The sequence below is a fragment of the Echinops telfairi genome, unplaced genomic scaffold, assembly GCF_000313985.2.
Source record: "Echinops telfairi isolate 266 unplaced genomic scaffold, ASM31398v2 ScPeMD7_6;HRSCAF=24_0, whole genome shotgun sequence".
NCBI classification, from domain to species: Eukaryota; Metazoa; Chordata; class Mammalia; order Afrosoricida; family Tenrecidae; genus Echinops; species Echinops telfairi.
In genome coordinates this window covers 13,415,429-13,423,765 of record NW_022103902.1, presented here as the reverse complement: position 1 = coordinate 13,423,765, position 8,337 = coordinate 13,415,429, and the positions used below count along the sequence as shown (strand labels likewise).

At 45.7% G+C, this 8,337-nt stretch overlaps 1 protein-coding gene across 1 annotated transcript in view; it reads left to right on the top strand.

Moving 5' to 3' along the window:
* The first annotated feature begins 7,697 nt into the window (after positions 1–7,697).
* CCDC80 (coiled-coil domain containing 80) overlaps positions 7,698–8,337 on the top strand; it is a 38,916-nt gene continuing 38,276 nt past the window's right edge. The window contains exon 1 of the mRNA XM_004706398.4: positions 7,698–8,283. The gene's annotated coding sequence lies outside the window, so the exon portion shown is untranslated. The remainder of the gene's footprint in view (positions 8,284–8,337) is intronic.

Genomic DNA, 8,337 nt, shown 5'->3' with positions numbered 1-8,337 from the left:
AAGCATTAAAAATTAAGTATGGTGAAAGAAAACAACCATGACCTATATTTTTCCTGATTCTAAGCAATGGAGTATCCCTTGTTTTGTTTGAATGTCTGCCTCTTGGTCCATGTACAGGTTCCGTGTGCCCACAATTGAGTGTTGTGGAGTTCTCATTCTTCTGTGTTATCCATAATTTGTTGTGATCCACACCTTTACATGCCTTCCCATAGTCAATAAAGCACAAGTAAACCCCTTTAGGTACTCTCTGCTTTTAGCAGAGATCCATCTGACATCAGCAATGATATCTTTCATGCCATGTCTTCTTCTGAAACTGGCCTGGATTTCTGGTAGCTCCCTGCCAATGTCCAGTTGCAGGATCTTCAGGAAGATGTCACCAGCCTGTGCTATAAGCAGTACCTCTTGCAATCAAATCTCTTAGTCTAGACTGGGGAGTGCTTCCACTGTTGCATCACTTAGTTGAACCTTTTCAGAGCATCTCATCAGTCTTTAGGGTCCTGTTTTTTACTAATTACTTCAGTGTAGCTTGAACTTCTTCCTACAATACTACAGTTTCTTTATCATACGCTATTTCTTGAAATGGTTGAATGTTGACCAATTCTAATCGGCAAAGTGACTTTCTGTATCCCATCCATCTTCTTTTGATGCTTCCTTCATTATTCAATATTTTGCCCCTAAAACTCCCCCAAATCAAACCCACTGCCCTGGAGGCCCTTCCCAATCCTAGAGATCCGCTGTTGTTGTTGTTGTTAGGTACCATCAAGTCAGTTCCCATCCATAATATATTACTCTGTCTTCTCAAGCTGCCCTTTGAAATTTTCTATTCAGCTCTTTGACTTCATCATTTCTTCCATTGATTTAATTAATCTATGATTAAGTGAAAGTTTCAGAGTCTCTTCTGACATCCACCTTGATCTTTTCTCTTTCCGGTCTTTTTAACGATGGCCTTCCATAGCTCATCAGTCCTGTCATCTATGTTCAATGCAGCAAATCTGTTCTTGAAATTCAGGTGCTATAGACTCAAGGTCACATTTTGGCTCTCTTGGATTTTTTCAAAACTTTCTTCAGCTTTATCCTGAACTTTCATATGAGGCATGGATGGTCTGTTCCACAGTCAGTCCCTGGTCTAGTTTTAGCTGCTGATATTGAGCTTCTCTTCCCACAGATGCAGTCGATTTGGTTTCTGTGAACTCCATCTGGAGAGGTCCATGTGTACAGTCACCTTTTGTGCTGTTGAAAAAAGGTACTTGCTATAAGCAAGTTTTTCAGTATTCCATCATTGGATCTCCAGCTTCGTTTATATCACCAGGTGGACCACAAGTTCACACTCATCATGTAGAATGTCAGCCTAGAACAATCTGATCTTTGACCCTTTTTTACCAAATTATGTTCTACTTTGAATATTTTTTTGGAACCAAGTGTTTTCGATAGTGGAAGCCACTTTGACTTGAATGGAAAACATATTGAAGTAATGTGGATTTTGATCATTTAGTTGGGCAGGTATACCCTGAAGGCTCACCTGTACTGTGGTGGAGGGAATAGGGCCCATTTGTCTGGATTCACAGGTCCCCTCAGACAGCAGCATACACACAAAGTGGGACAGTCACTTCCCACTACATTACAGACATGGAAAATGTAGGTGGGTACTGTATGCTCCACCAGTTACAAAAGGAATAAATAACTGATGTTGGACATTTATAATGAGTCAGGAAATTATTCATATAGCTCCCTAATCTCTGCTAGAGAAAGATCCTTCAATTTGGTGTAATTAGGAGTTTGATATTTTTTTAAACAAATGTCTACCTCAAAAAGTGTGTGTGTGGGGGGTGGTAGGCTTAAATGCCCTGCCTTAGCAAGTAACACACATATAGTTTTATATACATAATTAAAATAAATAGACTTTGGAAAATCAAAACTGTTATCCTTAGGATTTTGAACATTATCCCACCAGGTAACTAACACCATTTATCTTAAAATATATATTTCTTTCTATTTGGAATTAAACATGTGACCTTGTTGACTGACATTTTATAGACAATTTTGGAAATTTTCTTTTTGAGTTAGTCCTCTTGGGGTTTCCCTGAGCTGAAGCCATGTCTGGTTTGAATATCCATAGGGTTAGGAGCCTTCCCTTTGCCTTCAGTGTTTACTTTTTTAGTTTCTTACACTGTAAACAGGAGAAAGAGGAGCGTTCTATTTTACTCTGAAGGATATAAAAGGTGGTTCAAGACATTTGTTTAAGGCCTGCAAGTAGAGAGGAAAACACGTCAATGTTTCTTCAATTTTGTCTGCGTCTCCACCACAAAGATACGATAAAACCACTCTGGTGTTTTCCTTCTGGGCGAAGGCAGATGTCAATGGGTCAGAGTGGTTTTTCTTCAAACACCACATTGGAGACCCTACATATTTTTAAAAATTATTTTATTGGGGGCTCGTACAATTCTCATCACAATCCATACATACCTCCATTGTGTCAAGCACATAGGCACCTTTGTTGCCCTCATCATTCTCAAAACATTTGCCTCCCACTCCAGCCCCTAATATCAGTTGCTCCTTTTCCCCCTCCCTCCCCACTCCCCCCTCCCTCATGAACCCTTCATAGTTCATAAATTATTATAGTTCTGTCATAAGTTACCCTGTCCGATGTTTCCCTCAGCCCTCTTCTCTGCTGTCCATTGCCCCAGGGAGGAGGCAATACTTAGATTCTTGTAATTGGTTCCCCCTTTCTACCCCACATTCCCTTCACCCTCCAGGCATCGCCCCTCTCACCACTGATCCTGAGGGAGTCATCTATACTGGATTCCCTTTGTTTCCAGTTGCTATCTGTACCAATGTACATCCTCCGGTCCAGCCAGATTTGTAAGGCAATTGGGATCATGAGAGTGGGGGAGGGGAGGAAGCATTAAAGAACTAGAGGAAAGTTATATGTTTCATCGTTGCTACCCTGCACCCTGATTGGCTCGTCTCCTCCTCACAACCCCTCAGTAAGGGGGTGTTCAGTTGCCCACTGATGGGCTTTGAGTCTCCACTCTGCACTCACCCACCGTTATAATGATATGATTTTTTGTTCTTGGATGCTTGATATCTGATCCCTTCGACAGCTCCTGGTCACACATGCTGTTGTGCTTCTTCCTTGTGGGCTTTGTTGCCGCCTGTTTACCTTCAAGCCTTTAAGACCCCAGATGCTGTATCTTTCAATAGCCGGGCACCATTGTTTACCAGTTGGCCGCCTGTTTACCGTCAAGCCTTTAAGACCCCAGATGCTGTATCTTTCAATAGCCGGGCACCATCAGCTTTCTTCACCACCTTTGCTTATGCACACGTTTGTCTTCAGTGATCGTATCAGGAAGGTGGACACCCACTGATCTGATTTCCAGTTCTTTGATGTCTGATAACGGGTCCCTTCTGCACCTCGTGGTCAGTCAGGCTGGTGTGTGAAGACCCTATATTGCTATCCTTTTTCTTTTCTGTCTTTTCCCTCATCAGCCGAGAATACTGTGCTGAGGTAATAGAACTGTTTCACGTTCAGTTCAGTAACATCCACCAGTGTTACTGTTACAAGAGGTGGCAAAAACTCTGTTTTCTGCAGTCTGCTGGGAAGCCTCTTTTCTTGCAGCTAGCTGCCCGGTTGCTGAAGCCAGGTCAGCATGAGTAAGCTCAGTTAGTGCCCCAGCACCCAGCCCCCCCACCCTCCGCCCCCCCCACCCCACCCCACCCCGCCCCATAGCTCCTTACTGTGATTCCAACTTTCATTTACAACCCAGTGTCTCTAAAGCAAATCCGCTGTAGCCTTGCTTTCCTCCCCCCCCCCCCCCAAAGGACCAGCACCAGGTTGTTCCTCGTCCGTGGAATTCTAAATTAGCGTTTAGACGTGAGCATTTAATAGTTGATATCTTCACCCTCCTACTGACCATCTATCTATCCAACCATCCTTCTTTCAGCTAATTGTTTCTCTCACAGGCTGCAGAAAAGAGCTGACCGTGCTAAATGGTAAACTCTTAAAACGCAGGGTTTCTAAATTATGAACTAGAAATTGAGACTCCTCGCCGTACAATAAATCATCATAGGCTTTTACACAGACGGGGCCCCACTTGCTCCAGGCCTGTGCTCGTTGGACTTGCCCAGGGGGTTTTCCTGAGGTCCCAGGAAAGGGTACAGGTATCAAGGTACACAAGCACGTGAGGATCCACGTTGACAATGTGTGTCTCTTGGGGGGGCGCGGGGGGGGGGGGGGGGGGGGGGGGGGACGAGTTGGCTCCTCCCCATGTATGTGTTTTGTGCGCCATCTAGTGACTGCAGCTCAGACAAACTCATCCTTTCTTGCAGCCATGAAGTCATTCTGATTTGCAGGGATCCTAAAGGACAGAGCAGAACTGCTCCTCTGGGTTTCCAAGGTTTTATCTATTTGCAAGAGTAGATGGTTTCTTCTTGCCTTCTTTCCCTGTGGAGCAGCTGGTGGGTTCGAACTGCTGACTTTGTGGTTAGCAGCCCAACATGTACCCACTGTGTCACCAGGGCTCCTGAGAAAGCCTAAGATCCGCAGGATAACAAATACCCCAGGCTGGGGTGATGTGCCCTCGGGGTCAGCTTCCTGTTCCTAAACTGGCTGGATTTTTTGCAGTACGCACATGACCAACGGCATGTGCATTCTTGGGAGGTGGTCGGAAGCCATGAGGTATACAACAAAAAGATTAACACATTTTAAGGGCCGATCAAGAAAACAAAAATGTGATGTTGTACAACTATTCCAGAAATAAGACTCTAAAAAAGTCTATGAGCTCTGAAAAGCAATGAAGACTGTATAACCCCATGCAAAGGGAACAAATATCAGAATTTTATGATTGGATAAGTGGGATGGTGTAAGCTATGGAAAAAATCAACAATAACAATATATCATATATTTGGCAATGGGGGGTGGGGAGGGAGGAGATAAAGGGGGTGGGGCTGATATCAAGGAGTTCAAGAAGAAAAGAAAATGTATTGAAAGTGATGATGGCAGCAATTCTACAATTATGCTTGATCTAATGGAACTATGGATTGTAATAATATCTGTAAGAGCTCCCAATAAAATGTGGGATTTTTAAAAAGATAATACATCTAAACCCATCTAAACTGTTTGAGACAATTCCTGGCACCTAATAAGAACTAAGTAAGTATTTCTATAGAAAAATAAATGTTTAATAAATAAATAAATAAGTCTACTGCTGTAGTTTATCAAATAAGTGAGTTTCTTCTATTAACATGGGAAAATACAAAAAGAAACGGAACAAAGAGGAAAAAATGAGCAGATATAGCGAGCAAACAACATGGGAGGCCAGATAGTCAAATGCGTTATAAACAGTTCTAAACCCGGGTTCAAATTTTAGAACCACTGCTTGCTGCCTGTATGATATGCAGTTTATTTAACCTCAGCCAGTTTCAGAGTACTCCTATGCAAAATGGAGGTAACCCCCTCCACTTCTCTCTTAGGATTACTAAGAGTTAAACCAAATGATATCTGGGGTACCAAGTTCAGGACTTCACATGAGCGTATTCAATAAATGGTAGCTATCATTAGACAGGAGTTCCTGGATGGTTCAGAGCTTCGTGAGTTTACCTGCTCACTGAAGGGGTGGAGCTTTGGCCTACCCAGAGGTGCCTCAGAAGAAAGGCCTGGTAATCTATGAGTTAGTTTATTGTGCCAACCTGGCCCATAAACACATGTGGGATTAAGTGAAGGATGGAGGGATAAATGGCTCAGTGAACCTCGCCTTTGTAGTTCTTGGGTCTCTTGCTTTGTGATGGTCGCACCAGGGTGCAGCTGCCTTAGCAATTCCCTGCTTCAGCTGGCAAGGCTGACTTCCTACAAGGCATCCCCCAGGAGAAGCCACATGGATCTACCCCAGTGCAGCCCTGGGTGCTGGAGCAGCCGTGTGGAGACCCCTGCCAGTGCTGAGATGTTTACACATTCACTGACTTGGCTTTCCTCCTGTAGTCGGCTTCACTGTGTCTGTTTTGTGAGATGGAGGAGGACTTTGTGGATTGGTGTCAGACATATGGGTTAAGGGTTAATGTTGGACTTGTGGGCTTGGGTAGCACTGGGTTGGGATGTTTGCTTGTGCACACTTAACCTTTACATAAAACTCTCTCTTATACGTGAGTTTCTGTGGATTTGTTTCTCTAAAGTGCCCAGACTAACACAATCTACTTCCGAAAAATCAATGAAAACCCTGGGTAACACCATTCTACTCTGACAGACATGGGGCCACTCTGATTCAGAATAGCCTCTGTGGTAACCTAAGTCCATAAACCATTAGTTCAGTGGTTCCAACCACCAGCTTCCCTGCAGGAGGAAGATGGGCTTTCCTATTCCTATAAAGAGGTACAGTCTCAACTTCACAAGGGCAATTCTACCCGGTTCTATAGGGTCGCTGTGAGTCAGAATCAACTTGATGGTAGTGAGTTATTTGATTTATTTTTGTTATTTTGAGTCAGAAATTATAGGACTGGACATGGAGTTGATGGGGGAATAGCAACTTGAGTCAGATTTACCAAGTCTACCTATTAAGGAGTCTTCTGAGAGCCCACAAAAGTCTATGACAGCCCAGCTGGATTGAATTGCCTTGGGGAGGCTGCCAGACACATCCGTATAATTGGGGGCACCTTCCCTCACTTTTCCAAAGAAGAGTTGGACTCCCACTGCTGACCCAGGAAGCAGAAGACCAGCATTGCCTCAAATCTCTCATTTGGAACCTGACAGGGCTACTTCTCAGGATTTCCTAACCCCCTAGTAGCACTCCAAGTTCTGGAGAACACACATATTGTGCTAGCCTCATACACATACCTGTACACAACTCCTCACAAACACGTACATGCATGATCGCACGCCCACTCACATGCGGACTCATGCCTGAGGAGGAAGCCCTCTGCTTGCCCCTCTGGTCATGTCCCTAAGCTGGAGACTGTAATGCCCTCTCCCTGATGTAAGGGCTCACCCTGGGCTCCCTGGGGGCAGCAACATTGCCTGCATGGCTAACCTTTTACCAGGCCAAGGAAAAACTAGGAACAAGCACACCGTAATATGATCCCCAATTAGCATAAAATAAAAACAACCCGGTCATGTTTTCCATGAGCTTTTCCAACCTCCGATTAAAAGCAGGAAGCAGGGGGAAAGTGATAGAAACACCCACGTGAAAAAATATATATGTGTGTGCATACTGTCCGTGTATGTACGGCCGTGACCATGAACCAAAATGAATGAATGATCTGTCGCTCTGAAAATCACGGAGCCGGATGCAGAACTCAGAGGATTTTCCTTTTGCAAAGAGCAATGTGAGAACAGACAGGAAGGGACCGTCTCCTGATTACATGGTGTGTGAAGGGTTACGTTTTCAACCATCCGATTCTACAGTGATTTATGATAATGTGCAGTGTTTCAAAACTTTCCCCCACCTCCCAAAACAGCCCTCCCCCTCCCCACTGAGTCCACCCTCCATGTGCCGACATGGGCAGGAGGGCGGTGTTTTGCTGATCTGTTAAATTCTTAGTGGAATCTCCTTGAGTCCCCGGCGCGGCTGCTGTTTGAGTTTGGTTTGGAGTGGAGCTGAGGTGGCCCTGACTCAATCTGGGCAAGAGAAAGGAGCAAAAGGAGAAAGAGGCAGGGGGAGGAGAGGGGTTGGGGGGGCGAAAGGTGGGTAGAAAGAATAGCAGGAAAAGAAGGGAGGAGGAGGGGGAAAAAGTCCCCTTTCAACCTCACATTCCTGCGCTTGGCCTCAGCCTGGAAAATGTATTAATCCCGGAGCTTTTACGCTGGGAGACAAAGGACCTAAGCCAGACTTTGGGGGGGCGGGGGTGGTGGTGCCGGGAAGGGTGATAAGAAAGCTCTGGGAACTTAAAGGGGGAGAGATCGCTTAGGAGAAGCCCGGGCTGCAAGTTGAAGGCCCCCATCCTGTGTCTGTGCGAGTGACAGACGCCCTGGACCACACGGGACCAGGCAGAAGCTGCAGGCCAATGGAAGTGCCAAGACTCCGGGGGACAGCTCCTCGCACCCCAGCCGCCTTGTCAAGAAGGTAAAAAAGACACAGGAAGGAAAGACAGCCGAAAAGGCGCTCGGCTCTGGAACACAACAGGACTGTGGTGGGACCGGGGAAGCTGGAGCTGCCGGGAACCTCCCTTTGTCCTGCGCACCCTGGCGAAGGGGAAGAGAGGGCCGGGGGGCAACGGATTCCACGTAGGAAGCTGTCCTGGGACCAGGCTTCAGCTTTCTGGAGCAGCCTTCGGTGTTGCAGCTCTATGAGCTGCGAGGTGAGTGTGGGACGCTTTCTGGTCTCTGGGTGCGGAGCTGGACTCGGGGGGGGG